General features: G+C 42.1%; 1 protein-coding gene across 1 annotated transcript in view; it reads left to right on the forward strand.

Moving 5' to 3' along the window:
- The window catches only part of MEOX2 (mesenchyme homeobox 2), an 84131-nt gene that overhangs the window by 39075 nt on the left and 19261 nt on the right, over positions 1 to 25795 (forward strand). The window lies entirely within an intron of this gene.

Here is a 25795-nt window from a genome sequence, read left to right on the forward strand (position 1 = left end):
GATACTGTTAAGACTAGAAGACATTGGCTATGTGTTGGCACTACGGAGTCAAGGACATGTTGGGCTTTATCTTAAGAGTTGGCGTTATGGAAGGATGGCACTGTGAGAGTCGCTATTACTTGGGGCTTCAATGATGGTGGCTGTCTGGCTGACACTGTATACAGTACATCATGGCGCTAATAGTACCCTACTACTTAGAGGTTATGATCCAACTATGGGCCAAAAGGCTCCTCCGACCCAGGATTACAAATGGCACATGGCAGGTTTGGGGTTTGGAAAAGATTTTGCATTCTCTCCCTTGGCCGACCACTTTCCCGAACTTCGATGCATTAGTATCTGGCGCAAGTTTTACTATGACATTCAATATTGGCAAATGGCGAGATTACATAAACCTAAAATCTTCCATATGGTGGAAGCATTTATGATTAGGTCATAAAGTAGATGGTAGAGGCTGCTCTAGAGACACCGAGGACAATGGCCTGACTATGCGATCCACAATTTATAGCGTTTTTCCTTGCAAGAACAGATGTATGAGGCTGAAAAAAAAACATCATAAAAATATTATGACCCCCCGGTTATGAATTTATCATGACGATCATAAAGCAGATACATAGGACCACTGCCAGGGTTCACCTCACCCCGCACCCAATGACTCGGACACATTATGGCTGCACCATTTACGGACGCGATTTTAGAGACTCTGGAGTTTTATGCACTTCTTTGATGACACTTAATTATGTAATTTTGTACAAATTCAATGGAAGAGTTTTAAGACTTCCAAACTTAATGGGGCGGAATTTTTTAATACCGTCTGAAAGTGAAACAGCAGAAACCTAGATGAGTTTAGGATGCAGATGCTTCATATTATACACAGAGGCACGCGCTCTTAATTTTACAGCATTTGGTGCATGTCAGAAATCTTTCTTATTTACTCAGCATTTAGAATGTTTAATTTTATACTATAAAATGTGCCTAAATGATGATGCATGGGCATGCAATCATACAACTAAGGATTGTAGCAATTCACTAAGACAACCATTCCTTTCATAATAATTTCCTCTGTTGTAAATAAAAATAAATTAATAAATGTGGGGTTTTATGGGAGTATTATAGCAGTTATATTCTTGAACATAGGAGCAGTATTATAGTAGTTATATTCTTGTACATAGGAGCAGTATTATAGTAATTATTCTTGTACATAGGGGCAGTATTATAGTAGTTATATTCTTGTACATGGGGGGCAGTATTATAGCAGTTATATTCTTGTACATAGGGGGCAGTATTATAGTAGTTATATTCTTGTACATAGGGGGCAGTATTATAGTAGTTATATTCTTGTACATAGGGGCAGTATTATAGTAGTTATATTCTTGTACATGGGAGCCGTATTATAGTAGTTATATTCTTGTACATAGGGGCAGTATTATAGTAGTTATATTATTGTACATAGTGGCAGTATTATAGTAGTTATATTCTTGTACATGGGAGCAGTATTATAGTAGTTATATTCTTGGACATAGGGGCAGTATTATAGTAGTTATATTCTTGTACATAGGAGCAGTATTATAGTAGTTATATTCTTGTACATGGTGGCAGCGTTATAGTAGCTTTTTTCTTGTACATAGGGGCAGTATTATAGTAGTTATATTCTTGTACATAGGGGCAGTATTATAGTAGTTATATTCTTGTACATAGGGGCAGTATTATAGTAGTTATATTCTTGTACATAGGGAGCAGTATTATAGTAGCTATAATCTTGTACATACAGGGCAGTATTACAGTAGTTATATTCTTGTACATAGGGGCAGTATTATAGTAGTTATATTCTTGTACATAGGGAGCAGTATTATAGTAGCTATATTCTTGTACATACAGGGCAGTATTATAGTAGTTATATTCTTGTACATAGGGGCAGTATTATAGTAGTTATATTCTTGTACATAGGAGCAGTATTATAGTAGTTATATTCTTGTACATAGGGAGCAGTATTATAGTAGCTATATTCTTGTACATACAGGGCAGTATCATAGTAGTTATATTCTTGTACAGAGGGGCAGTATTATAGTAGTTATATTCTTGTACATAGGAGCAGTATTATATTAGTTATATTCTTGTACATAGGGGGAGTATTACAGTTGTTATATTCTTGTACATAGGGGCAGTATTATAGTAGTTATATTCTTGTATATAGGGGCAGTATTATAGTAGTTATATTCTTGTACATAGGGGCAGTATTATAGTAGCTTTTTTCTTGTACATAGGGGCAGTATTATAGTAGTTATATTCTTGTACATAGGGGCAGTATTATAGTAGTTATATTCTTGTATATAGGAGCAGTATTATAGTAGCTTTTTTCTTGTACATAGGGGCAGTATTATAGTAGTTATATTCTTGTACATAGGGGCAGTATTATAGTAGTTATATTCTTGTACATGGTGGCAGCGTTAAAGTAGCTTTTTTCTTGTACATAGGGGCAGTATTATAGTAGTTATATTCTTGTACATAGGGCATTATTATAGTAGTTGTGTCCTTGTACATAGAGAACAGTGCTATATTTCTTATATTATTTTAGCAATACAATTCTTGTGTACAGCATTGAGATATATATTATACAAATCTTTACATATAGCGATTTCCGTTGAACCTGTATGTATATAGCCCCCTGATGATATACAATGCCCTGATCTGGCAGCAGCAGGACCTACTCAGTCCTCTTTCAGAAGTGATATCTTGCCTTTCATACATCTGGCTGTTAATTCATTTTGTCATCCTGGAATGTGTGTGACGGGGATTCTCTCAGTTATACCTACTCTCCATGCCAAAGTTTCGACTTCATGAATGAAATTAGAAGAGTCGTAGAAGCTCAACGAGTCTGCTGTACAGCAATAGCCGGTCGGGCTCATCGGCCTTCTGTGGCAAGTTATTGCTCGCTATCAGGGGACTTTGATTGCTGATATCCTATCGATAGCGATGTTCCGCAACCTTTGGAGTCTTTGCTCTCGTTCATTGTGTCACAAGTTCACTTTGCAAATAAAAATCGACAAACAGAACAGTAAAATACAATTTGAAATGAGCGTTTACTTAAGAGCCAACTTGATTTTATGATCATATTTTTATGCGTTACAGGGACCGTTGGCCCCCTGAGGCACGGGGACACAGATGATTTGCTCTCGTTTTCACTCACCATGGTTACATCATGGTTAAGTTTTGTTTTGGGGAAATGTTTGGTATTGATATCAATCTTAGTCCTCATCATATTTGTCATGTTTTGCTGAATGCCAGAAGGGTGTGAGAAAAATGGAAAACCTTTGGGACACCAAGCAAATCTCTTGGGTCCCAAAGAGACTGAAATCAGTGATTCCACAAGCTTTTTTCTGGTCTGATATTTCATGCTGCTTCAAGGGTCATCGAGATTGAGTGTAAAATGAGCGGAGACAATATGTTCCAAAAGGGTGTGGCTTATGAAAGGGGCGTGTCTAGTGTATTTATATATTTATTTTTCAAGAAAGAAGGCAGCTTTAAAAATGTTCTCAGAAAACGGCAAAATAATAATGTACAGTATGCATCTAAAACGTTCTTAAAATTTTATGCACATTTTTCCAAAAAGTGTAGTTGCACCCAAAGCCCCATGGGTTTGTGCACAGGGGCTGCATGTGTTACTTTATAATCTCCTGGGATGATTCTTGCCAATTACCTTTCCTGGATCTTCTTAGAATCTTTTGTTTTTTTATATTTACCATATTGCTCCAGAGATTTAGGCATTTTTATATAGTGCAAATTTCAATTGTCTTTTCCGGGGGGGCATGGCTCATGGGGGATTATGCAGAGTAGCCTAACGTCACACCCCCGAGGATTCAGTGAGCATCACCCCCCTGGTAAATACCATAAAATTTAGCATATTGGGTACACTAAGTAAAAAGGGCCAGATGATTGAAATTGTATATTGGAATTAAAAAAAAAAATGGAAAAATGCATAAATAAAACAAGAGCAAGAAATAACTAATTTTGTAATGCAGACAGGTTATCTTTAACCTCCCAATAACAATGACACTGAGATCACTGATCTTATTATTACATTTATTAACATTTTTATTTAAATAAACCTATAACTGAATAATTATTACATTTATATTTTGAATCTCCTTTAGTAAATTATATTACATTATTGATACAAATATAATTAATATTTTTTTCATCATTTTTGTTATTGTTTTCACAAGTTACAAAAAAAAAAATCATAATAATGCAATAGAAGATGTGAAAAACTGAATTTTGATGACATCGTGAATAGAGTTGTTGGGTCAGTATTTCCTTTCTTTTGTTATAAAATATCTATACATACTGTCAGAATGAAGGAGAGGACTGTGCTTGGCCTAAAAAATATTTCAGAAAATCAAAGCAAAAAGAAAAAAAATAGTATTTCTGAGGAATTAGAAAGTAAAGAGTTATTTTGCTCTTAAAGGGGACCTGTCACCAAGTCAAAAGTGCCCAGTTTTTGCTCTTATTTTATTCCCTCTGCTCCCCTATGAATTTAGTGTTTTTGGTATTTTTAAATCTGCTGTATGGATCAAGAGTAGTGTTGAGCGATACCGTCCGATACTTGAAAGGATCAGTATCGGATAGTATCGGCCGATACCCGAAAAGTATCGGATATCGCCCGATACCGATACCCGATACCAATACAAGTCAATGGGACACCAAGTATCGGAAGGTATCCTGATGGTTCCCAGGGTCTGAGGGAGAGGAAACTCTCCTTCAGGCCCTGGGATCCGTATTAATGTGTAAAATAAAGAATTAAAATAAAAAATATTGATATAATTACCTCTCCGGAGGCACCTGGACATCACCGCTGGTAACCGGCAGCCTTCTTTGTTTAAAATGAGCGCGTTTAGGACCTGAGAATGACGTCGCGGCTTCTGATTGGTCGCATGCCGCTCATGTGACCGCCACGCGACCAAACAGAAGCCGCGACGTCATTCTCAGGTCCTAAATTCCTAGAATGAGGAGTTTAGGACCTGAGAATGACGTCGCGGCTAAATGGAAGTCCCTAAACGCGCTCATTTTAAACAAAGAAGGCTGCCGGTTACCAGCGGTGATGTCCAGGGGCCTCCGGAGAGGTGAGTATATCAATATTTTTTATTTTAATTCTTTATTTTACACATTAATATGGATCCGATACCGATTCCCGATACCACAAAAGTATCGGAACTCGGTATCGGAATTCCGATAACGCAAGTATCGGCCGATACCCGATACTTGCGGTATCGGAATGCTCAACACTAATCAAGAGGTATGAGCCTTTTATTTAGTGCTCATATATATGGGCTTTTCTAAGGGGGCTTGTCAAACAGGATCCTCAGGGGTGTGTCTTTTTTTTACTACTTTTTATGCCCTGCCCCCTAGGAAAAATACATCAACATATGCTATAAAAAAAGCTGACATCTCTTGAACTGTATGGCATATTTTAGGGTTAAAACAAAAAACAGCAGGAATAAAATAATAGCAAAAATTGGCCACTTTTGAACTTAGTACAAATCCTCGTAAAATAGATTGTCTACTTCTCCAAAATTATTAGTTTAAAAAAAAATAAAGAAAATGAAACAGCTTACTGATCTATGATTGATGCTTTTCTGGTGTATTCTGATTCCCAGGCTGGTCTCCATTTCCTGACCCATCTCTGTATATAGGAAATGCTGCTCAACCAATCATTAGCTGCATCAATGAACCCCTGCAGCCAGTGATTGGCTGCAGTGGTCACATGCCTCTTTATCAACATGTCATTGGTGCAACAGGAAAAAAAAGACTATCAGGGATCAACTAATACTGAAAAGTGAGTAAGTGGAGGATTGGTGAAGTGAATATTATATTTTTTGTTAAACCTTTTCTGAGCCTTTAAAAGAAATAAAATAAATCAATAAAATAATACAACCGCAGATGCACATGACTTTGTACAGATGTGTCCACCCCATCTTTTCATGAATTTTATTATGAACTCCAATTTTCCATGATACAAATTCGATACAATATCACAACATTCTAGCAAAACCTTTGTTAGGCTGCAAATCACATCCCAGCCACTGGGTGGCCACAAAGAGACACATTCACAATAAACATCTCCCAACAAAGTATCTCAAAATCACATTTTCTTATGTTTTTGTCAAACAAGTTTATCATTTAGCACAACTCATCTCTGGATATGTTGAGTCAAACTAAATAGTTAGGAAATCACTTATGTACTGTTTCTATTTTTTTTTGCATGTCTTTACAGAGGTGTATGTTTAAAAATAACTCAATCTTTCAAGACCTGCAGCCCAAGATACTATTCAGTGTGGTCTCAGCTATTGTAACATAATGGTTTTTGTCTGGGGCAACCTAGAAGACCCAATAGGAAAACCTGCAGTTTATGCTTCTTGCGTTATTCCTAATTATGCCTTATTAATTCCTCTGGGGCGTTGACTTCATAGTGTCAAGCACCGCCCCCTAGGCACCATGGCCACACAGATTTTCACAGAATGCTCCTTTAACAAAGATTTTTTTAACTAAGATATTTATAGCAGGATCTTGAGTAATCCCATACAAAGTAAGGATTTAATTAACCCATTATTTGGCTCTCCAAAGAGGAGGGGGATAAGATGGCAATTCATGGCACCAGTGGAACACATATGTTTTTCTGTAACTGCATGCAGTCTCCATCTTCTTAAAAGACGAGATTGTGGAACAATTTTCCCAAACTGTCTGAGGCCCAGAACTGGGTGCCTGTTTTTCATATTGTGGCCCTTTTGGACAGTCCAGTTTTACATTGTTGCGCTTGGACCTGAAAAACTGGTCTGTCGTAGGAAGAAATCAATGCAAACTAGAAAATGCTAGCCATGTACAAAACCCTCCATACAAAGATACAGGGGACAAGTATTCTCCCTGAACTTTTAGGAAGTGTGACAAATGGTGAATGTGAAATATTTGAGAATAAAACTCTTCACATATAACTTCTAAGCCTGTAAGTGGTTTCCAGATTATCCCCCAGAATATGTACCCCAGACTATGCCCCCCCTAATTATCCTCCAGACTATGCCCCAGACTATCCCCCAGAATATGCCCCAGACTATGCTGCAGACTATCCCCAGACTATCCTCCACACTATGCTCCAGACTATCCCTCGGACTATGCCCCAGACTATCTCCCAGACTATCCCCTAGATTATGCCCCAGCCTATCCCCCAGACTATGCCACAGGCTATCCCCCAGTCTATGCCACAGACTATCCCCCAGACTATCCACCATACTATGCCCCAGACTATGCCCCAGGCTATCCCCCAGACTATGCCCCAGACTATCCCCCAGACTATGCCACAGACTATCCCCCAGACTATCCCCCAGACAATGCCTCAGACTATCCCCCAGACTATCCTCCATACTATGCCCCAGACTATGCCCCAGACTATCCCCCAGACTATGCCCCAGACTATCCCTCAGACTATGCCCAAGACTATCCCCCAGACTATGCCCCAGACTATCCCCCAGACTATGCCCCAGACTATCCCCCAGACTATGCCGCAGACTATCCCCCAGACTATGCCCCAGACTATCCCTCAGACTATGCCCCAGACTATGCACCAGACTATGCCCCAGACTATGCCCCAGACTATGCCCCAGACTATCCCCCAGACTATCCTCCAGACTATGCCCTAGACTATACCCCAGACTATGCCCCAGACTATCCCTCAGACTATGCCCCAGACTATCCCCCAGACTATGCCCCAGACTATGCCCCAGACTATCCCACAGACTATGCCCCAGACTATCCCCCAGACTATGCCCCAGACTATCCCCCAGACTATGCCCCAAACTGTACCCCCAGACTATGCCCCAGACTATGCCCCAGACAATCCCCCAGACTATGCCCCAGACTATCACCCAGACTATGCCACAGACTATGCCCCAGACTATCCCCCAGACTATACCCCAAACTATCCCCCAGACTATGCCCCAGAGTATCCCCCAGACTGTGCCCCAGACTATCCCCCAGTCTATGCCCCAGACTATCCCCCAGACTATGCCACAGACTATCCCCCAGACTATGCCCCAGACTATGCCCCAGACTGTCCCCCATTCTATGCCACAGACTATCCCCCAGACTATGCCCCAGACTATGCCCCAGACTATGGTGGTTCTTGACCAGGTTTGCACACACTGCAGCAGGGATTTTGGCCCCCTCCTCCATACAGATCTTCTCCAGATCTTTCAGGTTTCAGCACTGTTGCTGGGAAATATTGAGTGGCTAGGTCACTCCAGCACCTTGAAATGCTTCTTACCGAGCCACTCCTTGGTTGCTCTGGCTGTGTGTTTCTGTTCATTGTCATGGTGGAAGACCCAGCCATGACCTGTGTTCAGTGCTCTGAGGGAAAGAGGATGTTGGCCAAAATCTCACAATACATAACCACATTCATCCTCCATTCAATACGGTGCAGTTGTCCTGTCCCTTTTGCAAAAAGGCACCCCCAAAGTATGATGTTTCCCCCACCATGCTTCACAGCTGAGATGGTGTTCTTGGGGTTGTACTCATTTTTCTTCTTCCTCCAAACACGGAAAGTGAAGTTGATACCAAAAAGTTCTATTTTGGTCTCATCTGACCACATGACCTTCTCCCATGCCTCCTCTGCATCATACAGATGGTCATTGATGAACTTCAAATGGGCCTGGACGTGTGCTGGTGTGAGCTGAGGGACCTTGTGTGCTCTGCAGGAGTTTAATCCATGACGGCGTAGTGTGTTACTAATGGTAATGTTTGAGACTGTGGTCCCAGCTCTCTTCAGGTCATTGACCAGGTCCTCTCATATAGTGCTGGGCTGATTCCTAACATTTCTCAGAACAATCCTTACCCCACAAGGTGAGATCCTGCATGGATCCCCAGACTGAGGAAGATTGACAGCCATCTTGTGTTCTTCCATTCTCTAATAAGTGTGCCAACAGTTGTTGCCTTCTCACCAAGCTGCTGCCTACTGTCCTGTAGCCCATCCCAGTCTATCATCTATTATCTATCTATCTATCTATCTATCTATCTATCTATCTATCTATCTATCTATCTATCTATTATCTATAAATTCTCTATCCATTTATCTATCTATCATCTATCTATCATGTATCTATTATCTATCATCTATTATCTATCTATTATCTATCTATCTATCTATCATCTATTATCTATACATTATTTATCATTTATCTATCTATCATCTATTGTCTATCGTCTATTATCTATTATCTATCTATTATCTATTAATCAATCTATTATCTATTAATCAGGCTCTCTATCTATTATCTATCTATCTTTCTATTATCTATCATCTATCTATATATTATCTATCTATCTATCTATCTATCTATCTATCTATCTATCGATTATCTGTTAATCTATCTTTCTATCTATCTGTTTATCTATCTATCTATTTTCTATCTATCTATCTATCTATCTATCTATCTATCTATTTATTTCTATGGATTTATCAATCTATCTGTAGCAATCTATCAAAAATCTATTTTTTTATTTATTTTTTAATTTCTTCTCATATTTTTATTTCTCCAATAAATTCCTGTGTGATTCTGGAATGTTACCAGATCCATATTTCAAGTTGTGGCCTTGCAATTCTCCAGATCATAGAATTTAATATACATGCAATATTAGCATATTGTATCCCAGATGTATAGATGAGGAGAGGACAGAGGGTCATCTCCACGAATCTCCCCGGGGCTAAATGTTTTAGGCTTAACATCTATCATAGGGCATTGTAGACCGAGTCCTTATAAAGCAGAACAAGACTGTAGAGCAAGTTGTTAGAACATCTGTAGAACAGATGGAAACTAATATTAAAGCTGCCAACATTTTTTTGGGTCTCCAAACCCTTTTTCCACCAGAGAGAAACCATAAGGGCCTTGCTTCATAGGATGTGAAAGGAGACCGAAAGGTCAGGGTGGGATGGTATCTCCCAACCCAAAGTCCCAAGAGGTGCATTAAATCAGGATATTTCCAGAAACAAGTTTGAAAAACAAGAGATTTACAGCCTTTTACTTTTAAAGGAAAATAATATTTTCATAGAGGTAAAAAGGTAAAATGTAAGAAAAAAAATATCAACTCCGGAGTCGGAGCCAAAATAAAACTCGGAAATAAGATTCAATAAAAAAAAAAAAACTTAATAATTAAGGGTTTTTTTTTTAAATAATATTTTATTGTTTTTATTTTACTGTTTTTTATGTTTAGAATTTTTTTTTAATTCTATGCATGGGCCTAAAAGAAGATCCGATCCACAGGATTTCCAATGAATTATTAGATATGAGTCCAACCATCTAAGATTCCTCTTAGATTTCCTCGACTTTGTTGGTGATATTAGAGTGGATTTCCACCCAAAATGTAAAATTCTCCCTATTAAGTAATTCAGAAGTTAATGCACTATCCAAAGTTTGATAACGATTAGTGTTGAGCATTCCGATACCGCAAGTATCGGGTATCGGCCGATATTTGCGGTATCGGAATTCCGATACCGAGTTCCGATATTTTTGTGATATCGGGAATCGGTATCGGATTAAGATTCATGTGTAAAATAAAGAATAAAAATAAAAAATATTGATATACCGTACTTACCCTCGGACGCGCCCTGGTTGTCACCGCTGCAACCGCCATGCTTTTGTTCCTAAGAATGAGCGCGTTAAGGACTTTCGATGACGTCGCGGCTTGTGATTGGTCGCTGAGGCTCACGCGACCAATCACAAGCCGCGATGTCATCGAAGGTCATTAACGCTCTCATTCTTAGAAAGGAAAGCATGGCGGTTGCAGCGGTGACAACCAGGGCGCGTCCGAGGGTAAGTATATCAATATTTTTTATTTTTATTCTTTATTTTACACATGAATATGGATCCCAGGGCCTGAAGGAGAGTTTCCTCTCCTTCAGACCCTGGGAACCATAGAGGATACCTTCCGATATTTGTGTCCCATTGACTTGTATTGGTATCGGATATCGGTATCGGCGATATCCGATATTTTTTGGATATCGGCCGATGCCATCCGATACCGATACTTTCAAATATCGGACGGTATCGCTCAACACTAATAACGATGCCTGCATTTTTTTTCAGTTTTGTTGTTGTGGCCATTTTGAAAAAAAAAAAAGGCAACAGTAAATGGAAAAGTCATAAAGTTTGTGCCTTTTGATTTTTCTTCCCAGAAATCAATGACGGTCCTTCTCTTACTTTTTAAAATCTGTTTCATGAGTCACAAAGTAACCATTTATCAAGTAGGTAAGGCAATGTTGACAGCCGAAATGTCTGCACTTTTTGTTGTCATATTTGCAAAAATGATCGACACAACAAAGCAGAACAAGTAAATGCTAAGCTTCTGTGCAAAAATTTGTATTACATCGTTATAAAACATGAGCGTATTTTGTTAATTGAAACATGAATTTTTGTATTGTATTTGCCAATAGAGTAAATGTTAAATTTTATAGGATTAGAAAAAAATGGCTGCTTTCTTCCAAAAATAGCGCCGCACCTGTCTACTGGTTGGTTGTTGTATTGCAGCTCAGTCATATTCCCTCTGACACAGTTTCTAATTGTACACAACACCTTTAAAACTTTATGGAATGGTGTTTTTTTGTTGTTGAAAATTCTTTGATGCCGGTTGGGTCAAAATAGTGGCTAACGTCAGAGATAGCGGATGACTAGGTTGTTACCTGTATCAACGATTCACTTCACTGACCTAAACCTCTATTCTTATCATCTGTCCTAGGCAGAGCGTTTCTTGGTGTGTCTCCAATACACCAGCCCTCCTCTCCCTTTCTACACCCTTCAGCCAAAAAGTTTTCGTTAAGAGCTACATATTTATGAATTGTTTTGATACTATCTTCAAAATCATAACAAATATCTAATAATCCAGTAATCATAATTAATACCTGATAATCCAGAATTTATCACAATCCAACATCCATCCAATCCCATTGTTGCCAGATTAAATATTTGTTTTAATAAAAAATTGTCAAGGAGAACAGCCATGGGGGTCACACAGATCCCACTGCTGTCACCAGTTTATCAGGGAGATGCAACTTTTCCGTCTCCAATCATCAGGACAATTCTGCAATTGTGTAATCGTGTTTTCTGATGGTCTCCATGCTGACCCCCAGCCCCAAGATGGCTGCCGGGTCCTTTAGGGTCCTGTAGGGAAGGTGGTTTGTTAGCGCATGCGAAGAGCAGGACCTGAGACGCCTCCTTCCCTGCCTGTCAGAAGCTGCTTAGATGCTGTGCAGTGCAGAATATCAGATCAGCGATCTGACACTAAACAGTGATGTCCCATCCTGGAACAATGTAAAAAAGTTAAAAAAATTTTTTAATAAGTGTAAAAATATTTGTAAAATATTCCTAAATAAACAACCAAAAAGGAACCAAATATTTTTTTCAATAAATGCATTTATTTATGTAAAAAAATAAAAGTACACATATTTGCTATCACTGCATCCATAACGACCCGCTCTATGAAACTGTGCCACTAGATAACACCTTCAATGAACACCGTAAAAAATAAATAAAAAACAAGGCAAAAAACAATGCTTTATCAACATACTGCCGAACAAAAAGTGCAATAAAACGCAATCAAAAAGACAAATGTAAGCAAAAATGGCACTGCTAAAAACGTCGTGTTGTCCCGCCATAAACAAGCTGCAAAACAGCTTTATCAGCAGAAAAATTAAAAAAGTTATAGCTCTTAGAATAAAGCGATGCAAAAATATATTTTTTTCTATGATAGTTTTTACTGTGTAAAAGCGCTAAAAAATTAAAATAAATATAAATGGGGTATCGCTATAATCGTACTGACCCAAAAAATAAAGCTTCCTTATCAATTTTACCATACGCGGAATGGCATAAAAAAAACACAAACAATTCCTGAATTGCTGATTTTTCTTAATTCTGCCTCCCAAAAATAAGAATAGAAAGCGATCAAAAGTGTCATGTGCCTGACAATGGTACCAATAATAACATCAGTTCGTCCCACAAAAAACAAGCCATAACATGACTCTATCGGCCGAAACATGGAAAAATTATAACTCTCAAAATATGGGGATGCGAAAACTAGTTTTTGCAATAAAAAGTATCTTTTAATGTGTGACAGCTGTCAAACATAAAAACCCGATATAAATCTGGTATCGCTATAATCGCACCGACCTGAAGAATAAAGTGACCTAATCACTTATACTGCACAAGGAAGGATGTAAAAAATAAATAAAACCAATTCTTCACATGCTGCTGATGTTTTCATTCTGCCTCCCAAAGATCGCATTTCTGTAGTGATGAGATGTTTGGCATTTCTGTAGTGATGAGAGCCCGCCTAATTTACAGGTGCGTGTCTCCAGAAGCATGAGCTAGGCATAATGTACTGGTGACTGCAACGTACTGGTTACTACAACGTACTGGTCACTACAACGTACTGGTCACTACAACGCCAGTTTGCAATTTTCAGTCAGCAACATGCACTGCTGCCTGTTTCTGAAAAACATCCACAGAGTCAAAATCGTCACTACATCTGTAGATAAATTCCCAAAGGGGTATAATTTCCAAAGTGTGGTCACTTGATGGGGGATTCTGCTTTTCTAACACTTAGGGGCACTTTATATGTAGTTTGCAAACTATTCTAGGAAAATCTGCACTCCAGTAGGCAAATAGGGCTCCGTCCCTCCCGAGTCTCTCCGTATGGCAAAGTAGTACTGTACATATGGGGTATTTCTACATTAAACAGAAATTGTGGGACAAAATTTGGTGCCATTTTTACCATTTTTCCAGTACGAAAATGCAAAACTTGGTGGTAAAAATGTACATTGTGTTTTCTTCACTGCCCGATGGTATAAAATTCTGTGACACACCTGGGGTATCAAAATAATCACTGTACCCCTAGATGAATTCATTGAGAGGTTTAATTGGTAAAATGGGGTCAGTTATGGGGGCTTCTGCTGTTATGGCACCTCAGGGGCTCTGCCAATATAACATAGCACTCTCAAACAAGTGCAGCAAAATCTGCACTGTAATATGGCGCTACTTCCCTTCTGAGCTTTGCACTGTACCTGAAAAGTAGTTTTCGACCACATATGGGGTATCAGTGAACTCAGGAGAAATTGCAAAACAAATTTTCTACTGCTACCCTTGTGAAAATACAAAATTTGGAGCTAAAAAAGATTTTTGCGGGAAAAATGTGATTTTTTTTATTTTCTTGGACATACTTTATAAACTTCTGTGAATCACCTGTGGGTCCAAGGTACTCAATACAAATCTAGATAAGTTCCTTAGGGGGTCTAGTTTCCAAAATGGTGTAACTTGTGGGGGTTTTCCACTGTTTAGGCACATCAGGGGCTCTCTGTTATGACCTGGTGGTTAGGAGCACCCGGAATGACCTGATAGCTCTGGGATGTGGGAGCTCTGCTGACCGCAAGCCCTAATCCTATCACACACACTAAAAATAGCTGTGGAGCGCTCCTGACCAGACCTAGGCGCCTCGTCACAGCCTAAGAACTATCTAGCCCTAGAGATAGAAAATAAAGCCTACCTTGCCTCAGAGAAATTCCCCAAAGGTAAAGGAAGCCCCCCACATATATTGACTGTGAGTAAAGATGGAAGTCACAAACGCAGAGATGAAATAGGTTTCAGCAAAGGGAGGCGAGACTTACTAAATAGACAGAGGATAGGAAAGGTAACTTTGCGATCAGCACAAAAACCTACAAAAGACCACGCAGAGTGTGCAAAAAAGACCTCCGCACCGACTCAAGGTGCGGAGGGGCCACTCTGCATCCCAGAGCTTCCAGCTAGCAAGACAAAATCATGATAACCAGCTGGACAAGAAAACAGTGAACAAATAATGACTATCAGGAACTTAGCTTCTGCAGGAGAAGGCAGGTCACCAGAGATACAGGAGCGAACTGAACCAATGCAAAAACATTGACAGCTGGCATGGAGTAACAATCTGAGAGGAGTTAAATAGAACAGCCAACCAAAGGATAAACCACGTCACCTGTGTAAGGAACCTCAGAAGCAGCAGCTTCACTCATAGCCACCAGAGGGAGCCCATAGACAGAACTCACCGAAGTACCATTCACGACCACAGGCGGGAGTTCAACAACAGAATTCACAACAGTACCCCCCCTTGAGGAGGGGTCACCGAACCCTCACCAGAGCCCCCAGGCCGATCAGGATGAGCCAAAAAAAAGGCACGAACAAGATCGGCAGCATGAACGTCAGAGGCAAAAACCCAGGAATTATCTTCCTGACCATAACCCTTCCACTTGACCAGGTACTGGAGTTTCCGTCTCGAAACACGAGAATCCAAAATCTTCTCCACCACATACTCCAACTCCCCCTCAACCAACACCGGGGCAGGAGGATCAGCAGAGGGAACCATAGGTGCCACGTATCTCTGCAACAACGACCTATGGAACACATTATGGATGGCAAAAGAAGCTGGAAGGTCCAAACGAAATGACACAGGATTAAGAACTTCAGAAATCTTATATGGCCCAATGAAACGAGGCTTAAACTTAGGAGAGGAAACCTTCATAGGAACGTGATGAGATGACAACCAAACCAAATCCCCAACACGAAGTCGGGGACCAACACAACGCCGGCGGTTAGCGAAACGTTGAGCCTTCTCCTGGGACAATGTTAAATTGTCCACCACATGAGTCCAAATCTGCTGCAACCTGTCCACCACCGCATCCACACCAGGACAGTCCGAAGGCTCAACCTGCCCTGAAGAGAAACGAGGATGGAAACCAGAATTACAGAAAAAAGGAGAAACTAAAGTAGCCGAGCTGGCCCGATTATTAAGGGCGAACTCAGCCAAAGGCAAGAAGGACACCCAATCATCCTGATCAGCAGAAACAAAGCATCTCAGATATGTCTCCAAAGTCTGATTAGTTCGTTCGGTTTGGCCATTAGTCTGAGGATGGAAAGCCGAAGAAAAAGACAAATCAATGCCCATCTTAGCGCAAAAGGACCGCCAAAACCTCGAAACAAACTGGGAACCTCTGTCCGAGATGATGTTCTCTGGAATGCCATGCCAACTAACCACATGCTGGAAAAACAATGGCATCAAATCAGAGGAGGAAGGCAATTTAGATAAGGGTACCAAATGGACCATCTTAGAGAAGCGATCACAAACCACCCAAATGACCGACATCTTTTGAGAAACAGTGAGATCAGAAATAAAATCCATGGAAATATGCGTCCAGGGCCTCTTCGGGATCGGCAAGGGCAAAAGCAACCCACTGGCACGAGAACAGCAGGGCTTAGCCCGAGCACAAGTCCCACAGGACTGCACAAAAGAACGCACATCCCGTGACAAAGAAGGCCACCAAAAGGATCTAGCCACCAAATCTCTGGTACCAAAGATTCCAGGATGACCAGCCAACACCGAACAATGAACCTCAGAGATAACTCTACTAGTCCATCTATCAGGGACAAACAGTTTCTCCGTAGGACAACGGTCAGGTCTATCAGCCTGAAACTTCTGCAGCACCCGCCGCAAATCAGGGGAGATGGCAGACAAAATTACCCCCTCTTTAAGAATACCCGCCGGCTGCGGAACACCCAGAGAGTCAGGCACAAAACTCCTTGACAGGGCGTCAGCCTTCACATTCTTAGATCCCGGAAGGTATGAAACCACAAAATCAAAACGGGAGAAAAAAAGCGACCATCGAGCCTGTCTAGGATTCAACCGTTTGGCAGACTCGAGATAAGTCAAATTCTTGTGATCCGTTAAGACCACCACGCGATGTTTAGCTCCTTCAAGCCAATGTCGACACTCCTCGAATGCCCACTTCATGGCCAACAACTCCCGATTGCCCACATCATAATTGCGCTCAGCAGGCGAGAATTTTCTAGAAAAGAAGGCACAGGGTTTCATCACCGAGCCATCAGAACTTCTTTGCGACAAAACAGCCCCTGCTCCAATTTCAGAAGCATTAACCTTAACTTGAAAAGGGAGCGAAACATCTGGCTGGCACAACACAGGGGCAGAAGCAAAACGACGCTTCAATTCCTGAAAAGCCTCCACAGCCGCAGAGGACCAATTGACCACATCAGCACCTTTCTTGGTCAAATCAGTCAACGGTTTAGCAATACTGGAAAAATTAGTGATGAAGCGACGATAAAAATTAGCAAAGCCCAGGAATTTCTGCAAGCTCTTCACAGATGTCGGCTGAGTCCAATCGTAAATGGCCTGAACTTTAACAGGGTCCATCTCGATAGTAGAAGGGGAAAAAATGAAACCCAAAAATGAAACCTTCTGAACTCCAAAGAGACACTTTGACCCCTTCACAAACAAGGAATTCGCACGAAGGACCTGGAACACCATTCTGACCTGCTTCACATGAGACTCCCAATCATCCGAAAAGACCAAAATGTCATCCAAGTATACAATCATAAATCTATCCAGGTACTCTCGGAAGATGTCATGCATAAAGGACTGAAACACAGATGGAGCATTAGAAAGCCCGAATGGCATAACCAGGTACTCAAAATGGCCCTCGGGCGTATTAAATGCCGTTTTCCATTCATCACCCTGTTTAATTCGCACAAGATTATACGCACCACGAAGATCTATCTTGGTGAACCAACTAGCCCCCTTAATCCGAGCAAATAAATCAGACAGCAGCGGTAAAGGATACTGAAATTTGACTGTGATCTTATTAAGAAGGCGGTAATCAATACAAGGTCTCAAAGAACCATCCTTCTTGGCCACAAAAAAGAACCCTGCTCCCAATGGTGACGAGGACAGACGAATATGACCCTTCTCCAAGGATTCCTTTATATAACTCCGCATAGCGGCGTGCTCTGGTAGAGATAAATTAAACAGACGACCCTTAGGAAACTTACTACCAGGAATCAAATTAATAGCACAGTCGCAATCCCTATGAGGAGGTAGGGCACCAGATTTGGGCTCTTCAAATACATCCCGGTAATCTGATAAAAACTCAGGGACTTCAGAAGGAGTGGAAGGCGAAATTGACAGCAATGGAACATCACCATGTACCCCCTGACAACCCCAGCTGGACACAGACATAGATTTCCAATCCAACACTGGATTATGGACCTGTAGCCATGGCAACCCCAAAACGACCACATCATGCAGATTATGCAACACCAGAAAGCGAATATCCTCCTGATGTGCAGGAGCCATGCACATGGTCAATTGAGTCCAATGCTGAGGTTTATTCTTGGCCAAAGGCGTAGCATCAATTCCTCTCAATGGAATAGGATACTGCAAGGGCTCCAAGAAAAAACCACATCGCCTGGCAAACTCCAAGTCCATCAAATTCAGGGCAGCGCCTGAATCCACAAATACCATTACAGAATAGGATGACAGAGAGCAAATCAGAGTAACGGACAAAAGAAATTTAGACTGTACCGTACCAATGGTGGCAGACCTAGCGAACCGCTTAGTGCGCTTAGGACAATCGGAGATAGCATGAGTGGATTCACCACAGTAAAAACACAGCCCATTCCGACGTCTGTGTTCTTGCCGTTCAGCTCTGGTCAAAGTCCTATCACACTGCATAGGCTCAAGCCTATGCTCAGAGAATACCGCCAGATGGTGCACAGCTTTGCGCTCACGCATGCGCCGATCGATCTGAATGGCCAAAGACATAGACTCATTCAGACCAGCAGGTGTGGGAAATCCCACCATGACATCCTTAAGGGCTTCAGAAAGACCCTTTCTGAAAATTGCCGCCAGGGCACATTCCTTCCACTGAGTAAGCACAGACCACTTTCTAAACTTCTGACAGTACACCTCCGCTTCATCCCGACCCTGACACAAAGCCAGCAAGATTTTCTCTGCCTGATCCACTGAATTTGGTTCATCATAAAGCAATCCAAGCGCCAGAAAAAACGCATCAACATCACGCAATGCAGGATCTCCTGGCGCAAGGTAAAATGCCCAGTCTTGAGGGTCACCACGCAACAAAGAAATAATAATTTTTACCTGTTGAACGGGGTCACCAGAGGAGCGGGGTTTCAAAGCTAGAAACGGTTTACAATTATTTTTAAAATTCAAGAACCTAGATCTATCCCCAGAAAATAAGTCAGGAATAGGAATTCTAGGCTCTAACATAGGATTCTGAACCACAAAATCTTGAATGTTTTGCACCCTTGCAGTGAGATGATCCACACAAGAGGACAGATCTTGAATGTCCATATCTACACCTGTGTCCTGAACCACCCAAAGGTCTAGGGGAAAAGAAAGACAAAACACAGTGCAAAGAAAAAAAAATGGTCTCAGAAGTTCTCTTATCCCTCTATTGAGATGCATTAATACTTTGGGCCAGCTGTACTGTTATGACCTGGTGGTTAGGAGCACCCGGAATGACCTGATAGTTAAACCTCATACAGGACGAGCTCTGGGATGTGGGAGCTCTGCTGACCGCAAGCCCTAATCCTATCACACACACTAAAAATAGCCGTGGAGCGCTCCTGACCAGACCTAGGCGCCTCGTCACAGCCTAAGAACTATCTAGCCCTAGAGATAGAAAATAAAGCCTACCTTGCCTCAGAGAAATTCCCCAAAGGTAAAGGAAGCCCCCCACATATATTGACTGTGAGTAAAGATGGAAGTCACAAACGCAGAGATGAAATAGGTTTCAGCAAAGGAAGGCCAGACTTACTAAATAGACAGAGGATAGGAAAGGTAACTTTGCGATCAGCACAAAAACCTACAAAAGACCACGCAGAGTGTGCAAAAAAGACCTCCGCACCGACTCACGGTGCGGAGGGGCCACTCTGCATCCCAGAGCTTCCAGCTAGCAAGACAAAATCATGATAGCCAGCTGGACAAGAAAACAGTGATCAAATAATGATTATCAGGAACTTAGCTTCTGCAGGAGAGGGCAGGTCACCAGAGAGATCCAGGAGCGAACTGAACCAATGCAAAAACATTGACAGCTGGCATGGAGTAATGATATGAGAGGAGTTAAATAGAACAGCCAACCAAAGGATAAACCACGTCACCTGTGTAAGGAACCTCAGAAGCAGCAGCTTCACTCATAGCCACCAGAGGGAGCCCATAGACAGAACTCGCCGAAGTACCATTCTCGACCACAGGAGGGAGTTCGACAACAGAATTCACAACAGCTCTCCAAACACAACATGGTGTCTGCTAATTATTCCAGCAAATTTTACATTCAAAAAGTCAAATGGCGCTCCTTCTCTTCCAAGCCGTGCCATGCAACCAAAAAGTTGTTTTCCTCCACATATTGGGTATCTGCTCACTCAGAAGAATTTGCACAACATATTGTAGGAGCAATTTCTCCTGTTACCCTTATGAAAATGCAAAATTAGGAGCTAAAAAAGATTTATCTTGGAAAAATGTGTTTTTTTTATTTTCAAGGCTCTGCGTTATAAACGTTTGTGAAGCACCTGTGGGTTCAAGGAGCTCAATACACATCTAGATAAGTTCACTAAGGGGTCTAGTTTCCAAAACAGTTCCACTTGTGGGAGGTTTCCACTGTTTAGGCACATCAGGGGCTCTCAAAACACGACATGGTTTCCTTTAATTATTCCAGCAAATTTTATATTCAAAAAGTCAAATGGCGATCCTTTCCTTCCAAACCCTGCCGTGCGCCCAAACAGTTGTTTTCCCCCACATATTGGGCATCTGCGCACTCAGGAGAAATGGCACAACAAATTGTATGAAGCAATTTTACCTTGTACCTTTATGAAAATTTGCAGCTAAAACAGATTTATCTGGGAAAAATGTGATTTTTTTTATATTCATGGCTCTACATCATAAACTTCTGCGAAGCACCTGTGGGTTCAAGGTGCTCCATATTCATCTAGATAAGTTCACTAAGGGGTCTAGTTTCCCAAATGGTTTTACTTGTGGGAGGTTTCCACTGTTTAGGCACATCAGAGTGTCCGCTAATTATTCCAGCAAATTTTTCATTCAAAAAATCAAATGGCACTTCTTTCCTTCTGAGCCCTGCCGTGTGCCCAAACAGTAGAGTTCCTCCACATATTGGGTATCGACGTACTCAGGACAAATTTGCACAACAAATTGTATAATTTCGTTTTCTCCTGTTATCCTTTCAAAAGTAAAAAAAAAAGGTCTAAAGACAAAATTTTGTGAAAGAGAAGTAAATGTTTATTTTTTCCAAACACATTCCAAAAATTCCTGTGAAGCACCTGAAGTGTTAATAAGTTTCATGAATGTACTTTTGAGTACCTTGTGGGGTGCAGTTGTTAGAATGGTGTCACTTTTGGGTATTTTCTGTTATATAGGCCCCTCAAAGTCACTTCAAATGTGAGGTAGTCCCTGAGAAAAATGGTTTTGCAAATTTTGCTGTAAAAATGAGAAATCACTGCTTAACTTTTTACCTTTATAACGTCCTACCAAAAAAAATTTACATTTCAAAAATTATGCTGACATGTGGGAAATGTTATTTATTAACTATTTTGTGCGATATGACTCTCTGATTTAAGGGCATAAAAATGAAAATTGCGAAATTTTCACCAAATTTCCATTTTTTTCACAAATACACGCAAGTCATATGAAATTTTTTTTACTACTATCATGAAGTGCAATATGTCACAAGAAAACAATCTCATAATCAGTGGGATCCATTGAAGCGTTCCAGAGTTATGACCTCATAAATTGACAGTTGTCAGAATTGTAAAAATTGGCCTGGACAGTAAGGTGGAAACAGGCTTTTGGGGCAAAGGGTTTAAAGAGTTTTTTTTTACCATTTTTGTAGAAAGCTGTTAGATAGAGCTTGTAAATACAAGCACTTTTTCAATTTATCGCTTATTAAAATTAGCAGTTCTTGAGATATAAACACTTTTCTTTTGGTTACTGTCTAGAATCGGTGGTCGGTCAACAAGGTAACGACCTGTAAACATGAGAAAACTGTTAATATCTCGAAAATGGCTGAAAACTTTAATAAACAGTAAATCGCTAAATTGCTTGCATTTCCAAGAACTATCCGACAATATCAGTTTATGAAGATGGAATTAACCCTTTAAAGCTCTGTTCTTGTGTTTTTATTCTATATGGATGCAATTTTCCAATATGATGAAATAAGGACCGACACCACATGCAATGGTGCATAGCGGGATTATTAGGTTTTAAAGGTGGCACATGGAGTACATACAAAACTATCTGCAATCATGCAGCACGCTAATGTACAAAATATCCCATTAGATACGATTACCGTAGTGTGAAGGCTCAATCACTATAACATTTGTTTACAAGAAGCCAGAAAATACTCAAGATTTACAGATGAGAAGAGACAAGAGGGAAAGATAAGCCTTATCTGCTGTTATCTAGACACAGAGGCTCAACTTCTCTCAATGATAAAAGTAGTGTAGCTTTGGAGGAAAAACTGTGAATAAGTGAAGCTATGTGACTTCATTTTACCAATTGTTTGTAAGACTCCCAGAAATAAGAGGAGTCTAAAGGTACCTTCACACTCAGCGACGCTGCAGCGATACCGACAACGATGTCGATCGCTGCAGCGTCGCTGTTTGGTCGCTGGAGAGCTGTCACACAGACCGCTCTCCAGCGACCAACGATCCCGAAGTCCCCGGGTAACCAGGGTAAACATCAGGTTACTAAGCGCAGGGCCGCGCTTAGTAACCCGATGTTTAATAAAAGTAAAAAAAACAAACATTACATACTTACCTACCGCTGTCTGTCCCCGGCGCTGTGCTTCTCTGCACTCCTCCTGCACTGGCTGTGAGCACAGCGGCCGGAAAGCAGAGCGGTGACGTCACCGCTCTGCTTTCCGGCTGACCGACGCTCACAGCCAGTGCAGGAGGAGTGCAGAGAAGCACAGCGCCGGGGACAGACAGCGGTAGGTAAGTATGTAATGTTTTTTTTTTTAACTTTTACGCTGGTAACCAGGTTAAACATCGGGTTACTAAGCGCGGCCCTGCGCTTAGTAACCCGATGTTTACCCTGGTTACCAGTGCAGGGAGTCCAGCGACGAAATAAAGTTCTGGACTTTCCTCAGCGACCAACGATCTCCCAGCAGGGGCCTGATCGTTGGTTGCTGTCACACAGAACGATTAATCCTCATACATTCCAGAAAAAGTGGGAAAGTCTCCCAGGTGGAAAAATCAGCACTCCTGGGCAAACATCTCTTGAGTATGGCACCAAGATGTTTGATCATCAGACTCATCTGGGGGGACAGATTTGGCCTTTCTGCAACCCAAAATATTAATCATGTACTTCTCCTTGTTTCCTTCCTTGGCTGAATTTTCAGCATAATGACTCGTATACCTTAATTTTACCCCCAAATCCCTGAGGGAATATTTCTCTTATTTAGTGCTTCTTCTCCAGTTCTCCTTTCTCTAGTGTTCTGAGTGTCCCATATACTTTAGTGTTTCTGCACCCGACACCCTCTGATTCAAGAATCCACCCCTCCACCCCTAAGTGGCGCTAATTTAGGTAATTTCCCTCCTTTTTAGCACCTTAGTTCTGTGTCCCTCTAGTCCCCTGCTTTAGATGAGTTTCCCCCACAGTGCCCCTGTTTCAGGTCAAGTGCCCTCACAGTGCTCCTGCTTTAAGTCAACTGACCTTGCTTTACGTCAAGTACCCCCACAGGTTCCTGCTTTAGGTCATGTGTCCTTACAGTGCCTTGGCTTCAGGTCAACTGTTCCCTACAGTGCCCTTGCTTCAGGTCAACTGCTCTCTACAGTGCCCTTGCTTCAGGTCAACTGCTCCCTACAGTGCCCTTGCTTTAGATCAACTGCTCCCTACAGTGCCCTTGCTTCAGGTCAACTGCTTTCTACAGTGCTCTTGCTTCAGGTCAAATGCTCCCCATAATGCCCTGGCTTCAGGTCATCTGCTCCCTACAGTGCCCTTGCTTTAGATCAACTGCTCCCTACAGTGCCCTTGCTTCAGGTCAACTGCTCTCTACAGTGCCCTTGCTTCAGGTCAACTGCTCCCCATAATGCCCTGGCTTCAGGTCAACTGCTCCCTACAGTGCCCTTGCTTTAGATCAACTGCTCCCTACAGTGCCCATGCTTCAGGTCAACTGCTCCCCATAATGCCCTGGCTTCAGGTCAACTGCTCTCTACAGTGCCCTTGCTTTAGGTCAACTGTCCTCACAGTGCTCCTGCTTTAAGTCAACTGACCCTGCTTTACGTCAAGTACCTCCACAGGTCCCTGCTTTAGGTCATGTGTCCTTACAGGGCCTTGGCTTCAAGTCAACTGTTCCCTACAGTGCCCTTGCTTCAGGTCATCTGCTCTCTACAGTTCTCTTGCTTCAGTTCAACTGCTCCCTACAGTGCCCTTGCTTCAGATCAACTGCTCCCTACAGTGCCCTTGCTTCAGGTCAACTGCTCTCTACAGTGCCCTTGCTTCAGGTCAACTGCTCCCTACAGTGGCCTTGCTTCCGGTCAACTGCTCTCTACAGTGCCCTTGCTTCAGGTCAACTGCTCCCCATAATGCCCTGGCTTCAGGTCAACTGCTCCCTACAGTGCCCTTGCTTCAGGTCAACTGCTCTCTACAGTGCCCTTGCTTCAGGTCAACTGCTCCCTACAGTGCCCTTGCTTCCGGTCAACTGCTCTCTACAGTGCCCTTGCTTCAGGTCAACTGCTCCCTACAGTGCCCTTGCTTTAGATCAACTGCTCCCTACAGTGCCCATGCTTCAGGTCAACTGCTCCCTACAGTGCCCTTGCTTCAGGTCAACTGCTCTCTACAGTGCCCTTGCTTCAGGTCAACTGCTCCCCATAATGCCCTGGCTTCAGGTCAACTGCTCCCTACAGTGCCCTTGCTTTAGATCAACTGCTCCCTACAGTGCCCATGCTTCAGGTCAACTGCTCTCTACAGTGCCCTTGCTTTAGGTCAACTGTCCTCACAGTGCTCCTGCTTTAAGTCAACTGACCCTGCTTTACGTCAAGTACCTCCACAGGTCCCTGCTTTAGGTCATGTGTCCTTACAGGGCCTTGGCTTCAAGTCAACTGTTCCCTACAGTGCCCTTGCTTCAGGTCATCTGCTCTCTACAGTTCTCTTGCTTCAGTTCAACTGCTCCCTACAGTGCCCTTGCTTTAGATCAACTGCTCCCTACAGTGCCCTTGCTTCAGGTCAACTGCTCTCTACAGTGCCCTTGCTTCAGGTCAACTGCTCCCTACAGTGGCCTTGCTTCCGGTCAACTGCTCTCTACAGTGCCCTTGCTTCAGGTCAACTGCTCCCCATAATGCCCTGGCTTCAGGTCAACTGCTCCCTACAGTGCCCTTGTTTCAGGTCAACTGCTCTCTACAGTGCCCTTGCTTCAGGTCAACTGCTCCCTACAGTGCCCTTGCTTCCGGTCAACTGCTCTCTACAGTGCCCTTGCTTCAGGTCAACTGCTCCCTACAGTGCCCTTGCTTTAGATCAACTGCTCCCTACTGTGCCCATGCTTCAGGTCAACTGCTCTCTACAGTGCCCTTGCTTCAGGTCAACTGCTCCCCATAATTCCCTGGCTTCAGGTCACCTGCTCCCTACAGTGCCCTTGCTTCAGGTCAACTGCTCTCTACAGTGCCCTTGCTTCAGGTCAACTGCTCCCTACAGTGCCCTTGCTTCAGGTCAACTGCTCCCTACAGTGCCCTTGCTTTAGATCAACTGCTCCCTACAGTGCCCTTGCTTCAGGTCAACTGCTCTCTACAGTGCCCTTGCTTTAGGTCAACTGTCCCCCACAATGCCCTGGTTTCGGGTCAACCACAGTGCTCCTGCATTAGGTCAGGTCCCCCCATATTGCCTGTGCTTTAGGTCTGGTGCTCCAGCTCCAGGTATTTCACAT

This window comes from Ranitomeya imitator, chromosome 6, assembly GCF_032444005.1.
Source record: "Ranitomeya imitator isolate aRanImi1 chromosome 6, aRanImi1.pri, whole genome shotgun sequence".
NCBI classification, from domain to species: Eukaryota; Metazoa; Chordata; class Amphibia; order Anura; family Dendrobatidae; genus Ranitomeya; species Ranitomeya imitator.